Source organism: Excalfactoria chinensis, chromosome 4 (assembly GCF_039878825.1).
Source record: "Excalfactoria chinensis isolate bCotChi1 chromosome 4, bCotChi1.hap2, whole genome shotgun sequence".
Classification (NCBI taxonomy): Eukaryota; Metazoa; Chordata; class Aves; order Galliformes; family Phasianidae; genus Excalfactoria; species Excalfactoria chinensis.
The window spans coordinates 4,347,237-4,365,887 of record NC_092828.1 but is presented as its reverse complement, the minus strand read 5'-3'; the positions used below and the strand labels follow the sequence as shown (position 1 = coordinate 4,365,887).

The following is an 18,651-nucleotide window of genomic DNA, read 5'->3' as shown; positions in this document are numbered from 1 at the left end:
TCTTCTTATGGGAGAAGCCATAGGGCCATAGACCAAGCTGTTGTGTATTGCAGTTTAAGCAATAAAAAGAGGATCTCAGCACAGACATTCTCCTCAGCCTTGCTTCACAGGACTCATCAGCTTCCTCTTTTTCTTCCCTCAAAGATTACTTACCCTTCAGATATGCCAGCATAACTACACATGTAATAATTCTCTAAATTGATTAGATGATAGACAAGTTAGAATATGTTTGTATTGAGGGTCTATATATCTTTGTGATTAATAGGCTTGAACCTGCCTAGGGAGACATCACAGAACTGGTTATGCTGGAAGGCTTAAAGGGGTGTAATGTCCTATTTTGAGATCAATAGTGGCAGCAGGGGTTAAATTAAAGTAATAACTTTTTCACCTAATTCAGCTGCAGCTAAAAGGTGCAACATGACTGTAGCGTGAACTTTTAATCTCACAGACCTTACTCTTATGTTTTTCATGGCTGAAATCACTGTGAGTGAATGGATATTTCCCATTTATGAAGACTATGAAACTAGGAAACAGTTTTCCGCATGCTGAAAAAAATAAGTTATCTAACTACCCAGAGACCCACAGAAGTGAAATTTTGATTGTCCTTCCAATGCCACCATGAATAGATCAAAATAGGGAAGAGTAATGAAAATACAGGGAGCAATCAGCCACTATTGTGAACACGATTTTTATAATTCTCCAGAAATATTATATGCAGCATAATTTTAGTTAGAATAGCATTTCTCTTTCTTTTTCTGTCCAGGAAATGATCTTCCAAAGTGTCTGACCAAGAGCACTGGCTGAAAGAGAGAAGGGAAATGGATTCAAAATGAATTTAGTTGATATGTTTGTGTTGTTCTCTTTGGAAGAATTCAGTTTTAATGATATTATTCACTCTGAGAAATTGAATAAAATGAATCACAAGAACAGTAAAATCCAAAGGCATCACTGAATGCACTGCTAATATATTCATCAACCTTAAATCTTTACCAGCTGCTGATGGCCTCAAAACTGATAAAACGATTTTATGTGCTCTGTCAGCAAATTGTGGCCTATGGAAATATTTCCCATAGACAAAGATTTTGGCTTTTTACATCTAGGTAATTTCAGTTCAGTGTTTACCATATTTGATAAATGTTTCACAGTTTAAGCATTAAAACGGAATTACTGTTTCTGAACCAAAGGAAAAGTGATGAGAAGGGGGTTACTAAAAGTTTTTGCCAGTGAGGAATATTATTTTTATTAGATGAGTCTCCCAGGGCCCCATTTTAAAATGCATGTATAGAAGACTAGGCCTTTTTATCTGTAATCTACTCCAAAAAAACCCTTTCTGTCAGAAGGTTGGCTGTGTTAGGGATATAGGGTTCATCATGATATCCAAAGAGAGAAAAACAGTGTTACATATATATATATATATATATATATATATATATCAAATGTAACACTGTTTTTCTCTCTTTGGATATATATATATAATATATATTTATATTTTTCAGCCTAATTTAAATTTATAATACATGTTGTATTAATGTAGCTGTGCAGCTGTGGTTTTCTTAATTTAATATCAACATATATATGCATTTTTACTTGTGTAAAAGTATATTCTTTTTTGTTTATTCATCATTATTTTATGACTATAACCTGAAATTATAAAAAATTCTCATATTTGGGAGATATTCATTTTGCAAATAATTTTGCTGGGAGTGATGAGCTGAACTGCCTTAACTACAAGTGGAAAAGAGCATCTGTGCATAGTTTTATGTCAGCTTAACAATGTCTGCTTGTAGCTATGAGTAACATTAGTTTAATGATTAATTCCATAATTACTAAGCATAACTCCTTCATGCAAATCTTGTCTTGCCAATCATAGTATTGATATATTTAGACTGGATGTAAGAAGGAATTTTTTTTCTCAGTGAGTGGTCAGGCACTGGAATAGCCTGCCCAGGGAGGGGGTGGAGTCGCCATCACTGGCAGTGTTCAAGAAGTGTCTGGATAGGGAGCTAGGAGATATGGTTTAGTGGTTTTCTGTAGGTATGGTAAAGGGAGGATGGTTGGACTAGATGATCTTGTAGGTCCTTTCCAACCTTGTGATTCTATGATTCTATGATTCTATGTTGTGGTGTGCTGTAAAAAGGCTCAACTCCAACAAGCAAGCATGGATGAAACACTACATGGAGTATGAAGAGGCAAACACGACATGACACCATTAAAAACGCTGTGGATTCATTTCATGAGATATTCATCCAGGAGAAGCCCAATGCTCTGCACTTTGGAATAACCCAAGGCATCAGCACTGAATGGATGTGGCTGGCTGAAGCATCCTGCAGAAAAGGCCCCAGGCAGTTGATGGTGGATGTGTGGCTGGGTACAAGCCAGTATTTTACTCTCAATATGAATAAGGCAAGTTGCATATTGGGCTTTGTTACAAGGAGTACCTCATTAGATATGGGAGGTATAGGTATCTTCCCAGACACGTGCATGAGAATGAGTGAGTTTCCTTTAAAACACTGCCGCGCTTTAATGTTTTCAAAACACAACTGAAACTTAACCAAAATAAGATAATCAGGTACAGTTCTGATTATTCCCTGTACTTCACACTTTCTAACACCAGGACTTTAATCCTTCTTTACTGTTAGGTGAAATTTCAAAAAGCATCACCTTTGTTACTTCCCTCTATACCATGTGAGATATTTTAGTACATCTTGTGGCTTTTGTAATATCTCTAGAGTATAATATGCCTAGATTGCAGCTGCTCCTTCAAAATGATGAGCAGATCTAAGCTGTAATGAAGAAATGTAACACACTGCCCAGAAAGGCTGTGGAATCTGAATTATTGGAGGGTTTCAAGATCAGACTAGATAAAACCTTAAATGACCAGGTCTGAATTAATGGCTGACCTGATCTGAAAGGATATAGTGCTAGAGGGCTTCTATGGTTCCTTCTAGTCCTGGGGTTCTCTGTTGTCAAGACTCAAAATTACATGTGCAAAAAGAATATTGATTTAAAAGAATATTTGTCCTAAAACTTGAAACATTCAAATCTAAATCTTTACTTTGGGTACATTTAGCAAGATATAGTAGACTGATAAGCTTCTTTATGAAATTGGAGTTCTGATAGGAAAGGAAATCATTATCATTAGGATATTATTTCAAAATAATTGTGTAGTTTAGCAACATTGATAAATCATTAAAAAAAAAAAAAAAAAAAAAAAAAAAAAAAAAAAAAAAAGGGGTCAAATGCAAACCTAAAAGCAAACAAGCAGAAAAATGCTCTGTCACAGTTTTCCTTCTCTGAGTTCCTTCTCTGTAAAGAAACGACTGCGAGCAAATTCTGTCTGGCATTGCAAAAGTTGACAGTCTCACTTGACGTCAGTTAACACAATGCTGTTAGGGCTACTGCTGCAGTTCATTATGCAAATTGCTGCAGTCCCAAGAAAACCAACTCTTTATGCAATTAAATTGTTTACAAGCCTATTTATATCTTAATAATGGTTTAGCCTGGCTGCTTTCTTTCTAGTGGCACTAAGCATTTCAGCAGGATCTTCCTATTATCCATATGACCCACACATATTTGGGAGTCGTATGCTGTGAAAGTGATTGAATAGCTTATTTCTACTCAGGGATACCTTCCTGTATTCAAATGAGTTTTCAGTCCATGAACTACATTTCCAAGGTCTGAATAAAAATTAATATGTGTTTGCCTCATGCAGTTTCACCAGTAATATATAAAGATCAGACAGCTCAGTGCAGCAAGTCTGATGTCTCCTACATGCTGCAAATGTATTCTATATATTAAAAGGACAAAATGAATGAACTACATAAATACATTTTAAAACAAAGACTTTTTTTGATTTTTCCTCTAAATATTGTAAGAGAATGGAACTTTTAGCTAACAAAGAGAAACTTGGTAAAAAGAGGAAATGAATAAATGAATTGTGCTTTAATGAAGAGAAAGAATTTCTTAAGTAAGTTAATCTGACTTGTCATGTTTTTCATATAACAAAGAAGTGGTTGAAAACAAGGGGGGAACATCCATCCTTCTAATGGTTATTTATTCACTTTTTTTTTTTTTTTTTTTTTTTTTTTTTTTAAGAAATTCAATTTCAACATTTTAAAAAATGCTATTTTAAAGAATGACAATTCAAATGTTAATTTGAAAATATTAATCTGAATGAAATGTGAAATAGAAGCAAATCGGAGCCAATAAGCATACACAGTAAAAAACATTTACATGCACACACAACAACATGTTGATGTTCATCCCCTCCTCTTTTCTTCAGTATTCACACTTTAAAAAGAGACATGAACTGCTACATTTTGAAAGGTTCCTAAATCAGAAGGAAAATATTAATAATAAAAATAAATAATGGTGGCAAATCTGTAGCAGTGAGTCCAGACAGAACTTAATTTTTACAGAAATAATTGAGTTCTACTAATTGAGATCTTCTTGTAAATTATTAAATTCTAACAATAATTAAAAATTGTCACATTTGTTTGGTTATATATTTCTAGTATTGAGATCATTAATGTCTTCTGAAATTAAAGTTATAAGTCAAGGCTGACACCTCATATCAAATCTCTCAGTATTGAATATTGTAATTAAATTTCAAGCATTTGGAAAGTTAAACCACAATTTAATCAATAAGCTTAATTTGTGTTTTGTTGCTGTTCACAGACTGCTTCTTATTTATTTTTTTTTTCACTAATATTTGTGTTCCTAACACACCTGATCACATACTGAATTACATTAAGCATCTATCAAAAGAAAGTATTAAAACTGTTTCCTGAACTTTTCCTTACATCTGCCCCCCTAATTTCTACTACTTCAAGTAACACATTCCTCCCTTTTTTCACTTGGGACTAGTCCAATATGAATTATTATAAAGAATCAAACTTATAAAGGCACTAATTTTTTCTGTATAGATTTTCTTTCCAAAAAGAGGTATCTTATGGTTTCTAAAATGACCATGATACCATGAATTTTTCACGTAATATTTGACTTATGGAGCCCTCTTTTAAGGGGGGAAGACATTGAAATCTACAAATATTATTTAAGATGAGCATGGATGTAACTTTAGCATTTGTTTTTGTAAAACTATCAGGAGGGAGAGCAGTTGTGTAAATGGAAGAATTAACTTCTGTGCCTTTTGGTATTTGAAATCCAAATCCAATCTAGAGGGCAATAACAGAAAACTAACCTGGATAAGGAACTTTATCTGCCTCCTATTCTGTGTCTGGGGGGTGTGTCTGATGGAGAGAGAAAGAGATCAGAAGAAATTTGACTTTCCAGCCTAGTCTTGAGGGCATTTACTGTAAAGTGAAGCCTGGAATTTAGTCTCTCTTTCAATCAAAACCATTGTAAAAATGTTAAAGATTTAGTTCTGGGAGTAAATGCTTGAACATTTATTTTGTTCCTTCTGGGGCACTCTCTTTTGTAACTAGAAAGGAAAGGAGCCTGCTCTGAAAGAAATCTATCATAAATGCTTGAGGAAAAGTTATCACCTTGTGCCAATGGAATGCCTACAAGTAGCTGCAGTCTGCAATTCCTTGGAAGGGCTGAACATGAATTGGGCCTATTGTGCTTCAAGACAACTATAAAAAAACATCACAAAAGCAGATGATCATGGGCAATTCACAGTGTAACAAAATGCGATATACAAAAGTCAAGAAGGAAGGTTTGGAATAGAAGTAACTTATTAAAAGTCAGAGGAAAATGCCAGAATAAGGTATCTAGCCCTCTGTAAGTCTCATTTATACAATGGCACTACCTTAGGATGACAGTCATTCAGATGAAACAGTGAACTCTAAAGGACTCAAAAGAAAAGTCTGCCATACAACTTCCTCTTCAGTGGGGCAGAACACGTCCTTTTCTGTCTTATTTGTAAGCATCTGCACTGTTCTGTATGGTCATGTATCTTCTTTCAGTTCTTCATCTCAGAGCTTCAGCTGTCAAACAAAACATATTTCTGCAAAGGGAAGGGATTCTGTGGAAATAGCTAAATCTATCCTGTGTAGCCACACCTTGACAAATGCAGTGACTTAGAGTGTCAAATAAATGATTTTGATGATGTACAGTTTGAAGCTCGTTCCAGCAAGATAATTCATTTAGTCAAAATCTTTAATCTATCCTGATGACAAAATTCTCTTTATCATTTAAGAGCTATTTTCACTACTTCCCACACAATTTTGAAGAGGATATAAGAAGAAAACTGCCCAGGTTTTCTAGAAAGATGATGGGTGTGTGCAAACAGTATTTGCATGAGTCTCTAATGCACCATCTCATTCCTTGCTCAAAAAATACTGAGAATGTTTTAAGGCATTCTTACTTGATCAAGATACCATAACCAGAGCTAAAGTTGTGTGGAAGACAAACCATTTGTTTTACAGCACATTTAAGGTTCAGAAATGTGGTTTTGCTCTTCAGTGCAGCAAAGACAATGATTTGAAGAGTATTCACTCATCTGAAGTGTTTCATTTTCAACAAAGCGATGCATTTTAACTGCATTTAAATTCCATAAGTATGTTCTTTCAGCTTTAAGCTGTTCACGGCATATCTAAAGGGTATTAGAAAAACAAAAAAAAAATAAAACAGAAAAAAAAACACCCTCAAAACAAACAAACAAACCCCAAAAAACAAAAAGCTAGTTCATCTAAAAGGTAATGAAAATCTCTATAAATCTCTAAAACTTCTATAGGGTTAGGGGTGCCAATAAAAATGCCTAGTCATGTTCTGTTCTGTTCCAATATCATATTCTAATATTCAAATGTAATGCCTTCTAGTTTATTATGTTGGCCCACAACATTGGAGGTGGCTGTTGGTGGTATGACAGTAGAGGTTGAATCTTCCCACTGATATTCCATTATATTTTGCTGCCCTGTGAGAGATGGCAGCAGAGGGGCATCTGAAGAAATGTGGAAGTGCCTGTGAAGCAAAGGTGTGGAATTAAATTCTTCCTTGCAGAAAAATTGCACTAATTGACATCAACGCTTTTTGAAACACTCAGATAGACCGTAGACTGGGATCTGGATCATTGCTTCATTCTTGCTGTGACTTCATGCTGATTCACTTGGTTTGAGAATATTACTTTGGGATGCAGGAGAGAGCAATGTGTTACAGTTGTTTTGCCCATCATTATGGACTGTATGGACTATAGAGTGATGCTCAGTAATCCCTTTTCAGTTCTCTGTATTGTCTTAAATAAAGTTTAGCTAATCTTCACACATATGGTGCCTGCTGTTTGAGATAGGTGTTAATGCAACTGTAGGGAAGAACAAGACTCCTGGTGATGATTTAGAACCAACATTTCATGACATCAAAGCATGTCTTCTAGAGTGCCATTGGATGAAGTACCATACTGGGTTAGGGCCCAGTTGCACATGCTCTATACCTATGGGAAAAGCTAAACCCAAGATATTATAGATAGTGTAAAGTAAGTTTTGTATAGAACTGCAACACACTCTTAACTCTTCAAATGCACAGCAAATTAACATTTTTAGAAGAAATGATATCAATTTTATTTTGTATAAATAGATAAACATGTATCAAAGAGCTTCGTGTGCAGTTTCAAGAGTTGGTCTAATGCCAGACAGCTTGTCAAGGTTTGTATTTCACCTTTCAGTGACTGTATGTTAAGTCAAGAGAAAGAATATGCCCCCGTTTAGCATTTGGAGTTAGACCTATTTACTTTATTAAAAAATACTGATCAGAAATGCCAGACGTCAAATAATTCAGGTCTGCAACTGCACATCTTAAAATAAATGTAAGATTGAAAAGAAATGGTATGAAGAAAGAAATTTATTTTTGCTGATATGAAGAATGAGTCGAAATTCACAGGAGCAGTCTGAGATTCACTGAGAATTCATTGAGGGCTTTGAGAAATAGCCTGCCATTTTAAAATTAATTGTAGTATAAGCATGATATATCACATATGTATCCATACTGTGGGGATATTCAGGTCAGGATTTGCCTCAGACTTGTTTTAAGCAGAAGTGTATTAAAACGTTATTTTTTCAGCTGATCTTCTGACAAGGTGCTTATGAGGACAGTAAAAAGTTAAACATTCTCTAGTGGAGCAAAAATTGGAACTTCACAACTTTTACACATGCCCTATTTACCTACTGTGTCACACTTTCCCCTGTTGAGGAACAACTAGACAGTAGCATGTAGGTATGACAAAATCCATTTTAAACAGACAACTGCCACAGAAAAATTATGCAACACTTCTTCCATAATGGGTATACTTCACTGTCTACAGATGAAGTGGATGCATAAAAATGAATCCATAAGAAAAAGAACATGAATTGTTATGTGCAAAAACTATTTCAACAAGCAAAGAAAAATGGTGTTCTAATGTAGTTTGTGTTGAGCTGCTGACATAACTATATTTAAATTCCATGATGTTTGAAAGCAGTGTTCCAAAAAATGAACACTGAGAAAGTAATCACCTGAGATTTGACACTTTAAAACCAGTAGCTGAAATTAGTATTCCAAAACCATGAGGCTAGAATGTGTGTGAATAAATAGATGCTCTTATTGGAAAATACTCATTTATCACCTTATGCAAGGTGTAAAAGTAAATTCAGAAGCTGTATAATAAAATCTCAGATGACAAAAAATATAATTTTATTTGATTCTTTTTATACTGTAGCATTTCATATCTAGAAATCGAATGTGAAAATTAGTTAAAAAATAACATTTTAAATCAGCTCATGCAATCACTGGACAAACCAGGTGTGGCATCGTTATTCTCAGTGCAAATAACATTTTCAGAAGCCTCACAGCATTAGACTTATTGTGGGATCAAATGTACCCTCAGCAAGTTTGCTGATGCCACCAAGCTGAATAGTACAGTTGAGACAACAGGAGGAAGGGATGCCATCTGGAAGGACATAGGTCCTTGTGAATCTAACGGGGTTCTACAAGGCCAAATGCAATATATTGCTATTGTGCTGGAGCAGTCCTGATGTGTGTATAGTCTGAGAGAAGAACTCACTGAGAGCAGCACTGTGAAGAAGGACTTGCAAGTCCTGATGAATGAAAAGATGGACATGAGCCAACAGAGTGTTCTTGTAGCCTGGAAGGCCAACAGTATCCTGGGCAACATCTAAAGAAGGGTGGTAGTAAGCAGGGAGACGATTGTTCTGTTCTATTTTGCCCCATCTGGAGTACTACATCCAGGCCTAGGACTTTCAGCACAAGGACATGGAGCTGTTGGATTGGATCTAGTGGAAATCCATGAAGATGATCAGAGGTCTAGAGCTATGAAACCTATGAAGAAAGGCTAGGAAGCTCGGTTCGTTTAGCTTGGAGGAAGCTCTGGGGATCTCACTGTGGCCTTCCAATACTTGAAGGGTGCTTATTGGCAGGAAGGAGGCCAGCTTTATACCTGGGTAGACAATGATAGGACAAAGGGGGAAGACTTTTGTATTGGTTTTAAATGTACAGATGGAAACAAAATGTACAGAAGGTATATAAGTGAATGAGTAAAGGGAAAACTCACCAACGGTGGTGCCTTGACTGAAGCAGCTGAGGCAGTCCTCCCTGGTGAGCGATCTCCAAGAGATACTGCTCCAGTGGGAGTCAGCCCTTAAATGAGGTCTCAGAGGGGATGGAGTCAAGCTCCACCCCTTCCGGGAGCACAGCTACATCACTCTCACCTGTGCTCCCACAGCTGACCCCATACTTGCCTCAGCTGATTAATCAGAGGTTCAGGCTGTGATTACCAATCTCCCATACACTCCACCCCTTCACAGCGTGAACCAATGATTAGGTGAGTTTTCCCTTATCACAGAGACCCAACGCGACGCTGATACAATTTCCCGTCGCACCGAATGCTGATGTTATTCAAATGATGATTGGATGGGTATTCACGATCTTCCGTGGGCCAGTGCTTGATAGATGTTACTGGAGACAAGCCATCTCGAGGTGCAGGTCCATTTGCGTTTCATCAGTCCACACAAATTGTTCTCTGATGGTCCTAGAGGCTTAGAATCTTAGGGAGAGTAATACAGATGTTTCAAGGGTACCAGGAGAGGAAGGTCTGCCCTCCAGGGCAAGATACAGGCCGTATTCTTGTCTTGGGTCAATACTTCTGCTCGCACCGGATTATGTCCCGGCCTCCGATACCATACCCTCTGGCCAGATATCTGTGGCTGTGTAACTATATCTGGCACCAGAGGAGGAGTCCTGATCTGCCATAGGGACATGATAGGTGTCCCTTTAGCAATAAAGACCGGAGTATTGACCACGATGTCAGTAGGCCATGTACCTATCACCGAGGGGGTAACTGAACCTCCCACCTCCAATAGTCTCCCCCAAGGTGCAAGTAGGCCACACCACTTGGGTCCTACTTGCACCTTCCAGGGCCAATTTATCTTATGGATTCCTGGTTTTAGATTCTCAGGGGCAGGGAGCAGAAGATTATTGTCATTACCAACCTGCGGTTTTACCTCATTATCAGCACCTGTAATTTGAATCCTAAGAGGGGAGGCCCATATAGTGTGTAACATTTTCAGAGCACTGGGTCTGCCATCCCGAGGTCTTTCGTTCAAGTCCCGCAGGGTTTCGTATAATCTTTTTGTCCACCCCTGCAGGGACTGGGAGTCTGTCTTCAGGGCAGCCTTAAGAATACCATTGTAGCGTTCAATAAGGCCTGCCCCTGTTGGATTATATGGCAGATGGAATCGCCATTCAATGTTGTTCTCTTCTGCCCAGCGCTGTATCATCGCTCCAGTAAAGTGAGTCCCTTGGTCGCTCTCGATGACTTGAGGTGTCCCATATGCAGACATCAGTTTAGTGAGTGCCTTAATTGTATATGCTTGATTTGTCTTTGGTACGGGATAGGCTTGCAGCAGTCCACTTACAGTATCAACGCAGGTCAGGGCATATCTCGCCCCCTCAGACCGAGGGAGGGGCCCAATGTAATCAACCTGCCATCTCTGAAGAGGACTATATCCTCTAGCAATGTGGGATGTTGTTTCAGGCAACGGTCTTGGTCTCATCTTCGAGCAAGCGTCACAGTCCTGACATGCTTGGACGATATCAGATAGCTGTACAGGCAGCCCCCATGCTTTAGCAGCTGCCCACATTATCTTTTGTCCAGCATGCCGTAGCTTCTGATGTAACCATCGGGCAATATTTTCGGATTGTGAATTCCCAATCCATCGAACTCGGGCCAGTGTGTCCGCTTCATCGTTTCCTGGTGACTGCAGGGGTTGATGACCAGAGACATGGTAGACACATACCGTCCTGTGTTTGACTGTATTCCAAATGTCTACCCACATGTCTTTCCCCCAGATCGGTCGGGCGTGGATAGTCCATTCCTGGGTAGCCCACTGCGTAATCCACAGAGTAAGCCCCCGGTACACGGCCCAACTATCCGTACAGATGTTCAGGATGCCATCACCAGGTTCTTTAGTTATAACCATCCACACGGCTCGTAATTCTGCCCATTGGCTGCTCTGACCATCCCCCTCATCAAACCAGATTGTCTCAGTAGAGGGATGGTATGCTATAGCTCGCCACTTGCTCGGGTTGCCTCTGCTGGACCCATCCGTATACCAGGCATCTTCAGGAATAGGATATCTTCCTTCCTGAACAGGGCTCTTCTCTGGTGGAGCGACCATTGGTTCTTTCGGCGTATCACTGCGATATGTCACTGGGCCTAGGATCTTCTGTAATTCCTCCTTGAGTGGAGACGAAGACAGGCTGCTTCTTTGACTTAGATAGGCGACCCATCGTGCTACCGTCTGTGCTTGGGCCACCCCTGTCTTAGGAAGGTGAGTTAGATCTCTTACCCACCCCTGGATCGGTAATGTAGTTTTAACTATAACCTCTGCTGTTTGCGTTATTGGCTCTACCGCTTGTAACGCTGAATAGGCAGCCAATAACTGTTTTTCAATCATGCTGTATCTTTCTTCTGCTCCGTGCCAAACCTGAGACCAGAATCCAATGGGGGTTCGAACAGAACTCTGGCGTTGCCACAGGCCCCAGCCAAAACCATCCTGGGTAACATGAACGTCTAGTTCAGCTGGGAGGGTCGGATCAAATATACCCAATGCCTGGGCTTGTTTAACTGCCAGCTTTGCCTGTTGGAAAGCATCTTGTTCTACCTTCCCCCAGTTCCACGATTGACCCTTCTTGGTAAGCTTATACAATGGCCTCAACAACTGAGCTAAGTGAGGTATAAAGGAGCGCCAATACCCCAATATACCTAAGAACTCTTGTAGCTGTTTTGATGTTGTAGGGACTGGGAACGCTTGGACTTTATCCACTACTGCACTGGGTAGTACTTTGGTTTTTCCGGACCAAATTACTCCCAGGAATTTTACAGATAGCCCCGGACCTTGCACCTTCTGTGGGTTTATAGCCCACCCTCTCTTTTGCAGATAAGCTATCAATAAATCTGCTGCTTGTCTCACCGCCTCTAATGAATCGGATGTTAACAGGAGGTCATCAATATAATGATATAAATTTACATTATGTGGCTTCTGCCACTTAGCCAGATCACGCGCCACCAAATTATGACAAAAAGTAGGTGAATGCACGTACCCTTGCGGCAGAACCTGAAAAGTCCACTGCCTGCATTCCCATGTGAATGCAAACTGGTCTTGTGATTCTTCACTAATTGGAATACTGAAGAATGCATTCGCTAAGTCTAGGACACAGTGATACGTTTTAATTTCTCTACTTAGTGTGTCCATTAGGGAGGCAATATTGGGTACGGCTGCATGAACGGGCGGCGTGACCTTGTTTAATTCCCTATAATCCACTGTCATCCTCCATGTTCCATCCGATTTTCGCACTGGCCATATTGGGGAGTTGTACGGGCTATGTGCAGGCCTTATAATACCCACTCTTTCTAATTCCTGTACTGTTTTTGTTATTTCATCCTGCCCACCTGGGAGTCTGTACTGTTTTACATTAGTAATCCGACGTGGCTTGGGCAGACAAATAGGCTCATGTTTTGCATGGCCTCTCAATATTGTCTGAATTGCCCGGATACTAATGCATCTCTGCCGCAACCGGAACTCTCCCACTGTTGTGTGGAGAGCCAGACCCCACAAGATATCAATTCCCAATATGTACTCCGGAATTGGAGCAATAGATACCTTGTACTCCCGTGGTGGGAGGCGCCCGACCCCCAATTTTACCCAAGTTTGGGTGACTGGAACGGTCTGTCCCCCAAAGCCTCCAATCATTACTTTGTTCCCTCTGAATTTTGTTGGGTCTCCATATATTATAGATGTTTCCGCCCCAGTATCAACGAGGGCCATAACCTTCTGCACATTTTCTCGGGACCAATATATTGTCAATTCCACATAGGGCCTCCGGTCCCGTCTAGAGGCCCTAGGGTGACTGACGTCCCTCATCACGCCATAAACTGGGCCAGATTCAAGTCTTTTACCTCTGATGCCTCTGGTACTGTGACCCGAGGCACCTGAGGTGGCCTCTTTTTCCTATTTGGCACGATAAAGTCTTCTAGATTCCAAACTGTTGTTGGTCGTCGTTCTATAAGCCTTATCCCCGGTCTTTTGGGGCGGTTTTGAAATTTTTGTTCATCCTTCAGCTGTTTCCACAACTGAAGCAGAACGTGATTGGGCTGCCCATCAATTTTGGCAAATTGAACACCTGCTCGGAGTAGATCATTAAACATTTGTTTTCGGGACACCCTAATGGGTCCCGCCCGAGGGGTTCGTGGAGCCGATCTCCTGGCTCGGGCTATTGGAAAAACTTCAGAATCTTCAATTACTCTAATATTGCGCTTGGTTCTTAGGCGCTCCGTTTCCCCCAGGTCCGCTACCAATTGGGCAGCATGCTGGACTGCTGCCTCTGCGGCCACTAGAGGATTCAATATAGAAACCAATGTTCCATACATATGTGAGGGAGCCTGTTGTAAGATTAGGTCCCTCATTCCCGCGGAAAACTTCACCATGTCCGGACTAACAGATACATCTTCATAGACAGCCTCTCGCATGCCTAGTTCCCGGATATAATTTTGTAGGTCTTCCATAGAAGACCACATTCCTGTATGTATTGGCATGTCTGTTTTATTTGACCATACCATACGGCAGGCAGCCATTATCCAATCTACGATCGAATGATTCTCTTCAGGGAACTGGGACCCTGAGTACAATCTCTGCCTCAGGGCAGGATGGACTGTTATAGTTGCTAGTTTAGATACCTCGGAGCCGCTAACTATTACACTTTCTGCTCCCGAGTCCCATAATCGTAGCAGCCAGGCTGGGACACTTTCCCTCGGTCTTTGCCTGAAGCGCTGTACTAGATCCATAAGTTCGGTGGGTGTGTATGGACGTGCTGTTACGTGTAAATAGGAGTCAGCAGGGGTCCATTGATCAGGAGGCACCCCTGCTGGTCGCTCCTGGACTTTTTTTGTTTTTTGAGTTACCATAGGACGGACTTCTAATAAGTCCGTCTTAAGTGGCTCTTCTAGGTCAGATTTAGTGACCTTAGTTTGATCCGATGTTTCAGGATCCTTACTATCATCCATTGTAATATATCTAATTTGGGGGGTGTTTGAAAAAAATGATGAATTTTTCCCCGTTAATAGATTAATTTCGCCCTCCAATTTTTCAATGCGGGCTTTTAATAATTGATTTTCATGTTCAATCTTATCTGATTTAACCTCTGCCTGATTTAAAGCATTCAATAAAGGCCAAGCAGCCATGGATGCAGCCATTTGCCTTTCTTTGGTTGTCAAAATATCTTTTTGCAACCCCTGAAAGTATTCAGTTAGATGGTAAGGGGACATATTGCCCGTTACCCGTAAGGGCCCCCATTGTTCGATAATTGTCGCTAATTGAAAATATGGGGACGCCTCAAACCCTGGTATTTGTCCAGGGAGGATTTTCCCTAAGGGGGTGATCTTCTCCCCCTTGAACCAGCTAAACACATTCCACAGGAAAGACATTTTTTTTTTTCCGATGTTTGCAGGCTCCTGGCTGGCTCGCCAAATGTATTGGTTTTAAATGTACAGATGGAAACAAAATGTACAGAAGGTATATAAGTGAATGAGTAAAGGGAAAACTCACCAACGGTGGTGCCTTGACTGAAGCAGCTGAGGCAGTCCTCCCTGGTGAGCGATCTCCAAGAGATACTGCTCCAGTGGGAGTCAGCCCTTAAATGAGGTCTCAGAGGGGATGGAGTCAAGCTCCACCCCTTCCGGGAGCACAGCTACATCACTCTCACCTGTGCTCCCACAGCTGACCCCATACTTGCCTCAGCTGATTAATCAGAGGTTCAGGCTGTGATTACCAATTTCCCATACAACTTTAAACTAAAAAAGGGAAATTTAGGTTAGATGTTAAGAAGACAGTCTTTACTCAGAGGGTGGTGAGGCACTGGCAAAGCCTGCTCTCAGATGTTGTGAATGCTCCATCTCTGGATTGCTAAGAGGTTAGCACTAAGCAGACTGATCTGGGGTGGGACAATCAGCCCACAGCTGTGGGGTTAGAACTAAATGCCCTTTAGAGTTCCTTCCAACCAAAAACATTTTGTCATTCTACAATTCTATGATTCTATGTACATTTAAAAATATTTAACTTAGGTGTTGTTTATAGATGCTTCAGAAAAGAGAACTAGTGAAAGGTTAAGTGGGCTTTGAAAAATTCTGAACTTATTCCACCTAGGATCTTAGTTACACCAGCCTTTTCACCTCAGCTCTGTGACCAAGGTTCCCAGAGGACCAGTCTTGCTGGTCAAAACCGATACAAGGAAGGCATTCAGTACCTTGCATAACCAGAACCCTCACCTCATTTAGCAACAGACCCACACTTTCCACAGTCTTCCTTACATTACCTATCTATCTGTAGGAGACCTTCCTTTAATCTCCTTAACTATTTGATGATTTTCAGGTGATTCAGCTGGTGACTCTGATGAAGATGCTTGCAGAACATCTGATGTAATCGGGGAAGATTTATAACTAGAAGCATTGCAAGGAAAATGAAGACATGAGAAGTATGGTGTAATCATAATCTATGGCCCTTCCCTCCTCTGGATGTTAAGGAAAAAAAGAAGATAAACATACAGAAACACTATAGAGTTCATAAAACAGCTTGGGAAGTGATGTTTTCATGGCAAGGAATAAACAGCTGAGATTCTGAGAGCAGATAGACAGAAACTACCAGGTAACTCTGGAAACAGGAGTCAAGACACAGTACTGAACTCTGCAGCTTTGTTCAAGCCTATGCAGAACCTCCAGAACTAGAAATTGCAAGAAATGTATTGATTAAATGATACAAATCTTGAAATGAATTCCTATCTTATTTGCATAGAGGCTAAACTGGCAAACGAAACTAACCACAAAATCTGAGGGTCTTGCCTCTTAATACACTATTCCCCCCTCCCAAATATAATCATCTGTATTTTTTTATTCATTCTTTTATAGGCTTTTTTTTGCTCATGTACACTTCTAAACTGTTGAGATAAAATAACTCTTTCTTAGCCCTGAAATACAAATAGTGGAAACCACAGCACTTAACTCTAATAGGTCATAGCATTTGGGTACTTTCAACCTCCATCTGATAGCCTAGGAAATGCCCTGTTAGTACATTCAGTGCTGGATATGGCACAGTACTGGAAGCTTCAATAGTCAAACTCCAAGTATTGCCAATGAGAACTCATCTCAGAGATGTAAAAACTGAGAGAAAGAGTCTGAAGGGAGCTCAGATTTTTTATACAGTTGTGATCTCTTTGAGCATTTCAAGTAGCAAATGCCCAGGAAAGAATATTCCTCTTAAAAGCCACACTTGAACGTGACACTGTTCCCTTACTGGGTCTTGCCCCCAGCTTCCCTCAGCATGTAGCCACCTGTGGAGATCCAGGTAGCTGAGTGTAGGAAGTCAGGACAGGAGATTAAAGTTGTATTCTGATATAAAACACCCTAATGAATACTGGAAATGAGTTAGGCTGTACAAATGTCAAGCTTAAAGATGTGACTGTGTAGACATGAGCATCGCTGTGGTGCAACAAAACTTTTTCTCTTTTAAAACAAAGGGACTGCTTGTGCTTAGAAGAGCTGTGATTAGTTTTCTAAATTAAGGGGATCAAACCTGCATTTAAGCATCTCTGATCTGATTCAGACCCACTACTTACTCCAGCTGTTCAGTCTATACTCAGACAGAAGCTTTGCTGACCTTCAGCTTTGCTTAGCAGAAAAGGTACCTTTCATCCCCAGTAATGCTGCGAGGATTACAGGAAACCTCCTTCACAGACCTTTCAAATACCAAAATATGTTAAAAAATAAAAAATAAAAATCATTTCTTTGACATTCGTTGCTTCACTTGATGGCATGAAAAGTTATTTCTCCCTGAAGGTCTCTAAAATACTATAAATTCCGGCAGGATGGCAAAAAATAAGCTACTATCCACGTATAGTTTGCCATAGCCAGGTTGGCACTGGAATCACAGTGATTTCACTTCAAACAATAGGCAATACACTTTTCATGATTTATGTCCAATTTTGTTTCCTGAAAGTATGCAACTCCTTCTTTTGCCACTTAGAATAAAATGACTCAAATTACTTTGCCATTTTCAGCTTCTCCAGTGGATTAGTGGTAGCGTAATTTTCAGCAAAGCTCTATATGCAAAAAGCTCCATGGCTAGGAAATGTGGCTCTTGTCTCTGAAAAGTAAATGAAAATTCACTCATCACCTCCTGAAATTCTTTTATCTTTAGTAGTACAAATACAGATGAAAATTACTCTCTACTCTTTTATATTTATATATATATACATATATATAAAAATATAAGCACACACGCTTTGAGTTCCTTCCAGTGGTGAATGTTGTGCAAATAAAACTCAGAGAACAGAAATATACAGCTTTTCTGACATCTTTGTGTCAGCTTGTGTGAGTCACAAATAATGGGATTCGAGTCTAACTTTTTTCTTTCCTACAGGTTCTGTTATTGTTTATGACTGCAAAAGGAGTTTACAGAAACATGCTTTGCTCCACATCACTGAGTGAATTGTGTACTCTTCAGTAAAGGCTTCCTGTTGGCTCACTCAGATGAGAATTGTCTCCATGCAGAATGATAAGAGTTTATCATTGTGATGCCCCAAAAAGAGAAACAGGGAGTGACAGTGGGACCATCATCTGTACCTCAGGATGTCATTACTTAAGAAGTTGTGTTGTCATGTCACCTACTCCTGAATACAAGCAAAGATGGAAGAATTTTGTGCACAAACCAGCTATCATACAGCAAGAAAACATTGCTCTCTTGACTTCTGGTCATTGATCAGATTGTGAGAGATCAGAGGGGCCCAGTTATTCCAGCAGACTCCTGCCATCATCGTTAGGTGGATGAGAACGAAAGCAGTGGTAGCAGGAATGAGCCATGAAAATCCTTCAGTGTACTGAAGAGGTCTGAATTTAACGCTGTCTTAAACTAAATTAAATACCACATACAGATAGTGGAAAAGCAGATTCTTCTTCTTCTTCTTCTTCTTCTTCTTATTATTATTATTATTATTATTATTATTATTATTTACAGCTTTCTATTACACTTAAGATCACATTTCTCTTTTGTCTTAACTGATTCTGCTGCTCACTCACTTCACAAGCAGTTGAGTAGGCCAGTAAGTATTTATCAGCCTCAGAAGGAACTGGGAAATGTCCCACTGGGAAGAAAT

The 18,651-nt window shown here is 39.9% G+C and overlaps 1 long non-coding RNA gene across 2 annotated transcripts in view; it reads right to left on the bottom strand.

Annotated features, from left to right (window-relative positions):
• The window catches only part of LOC140251829 (uncharacterized), a 328,692-nt gene that overhangs the window by 20,817 nt on the left and 289,224 nt on the right, over positions 1-18,651 (bottom strand). The window lies entirely within an intron of this gene.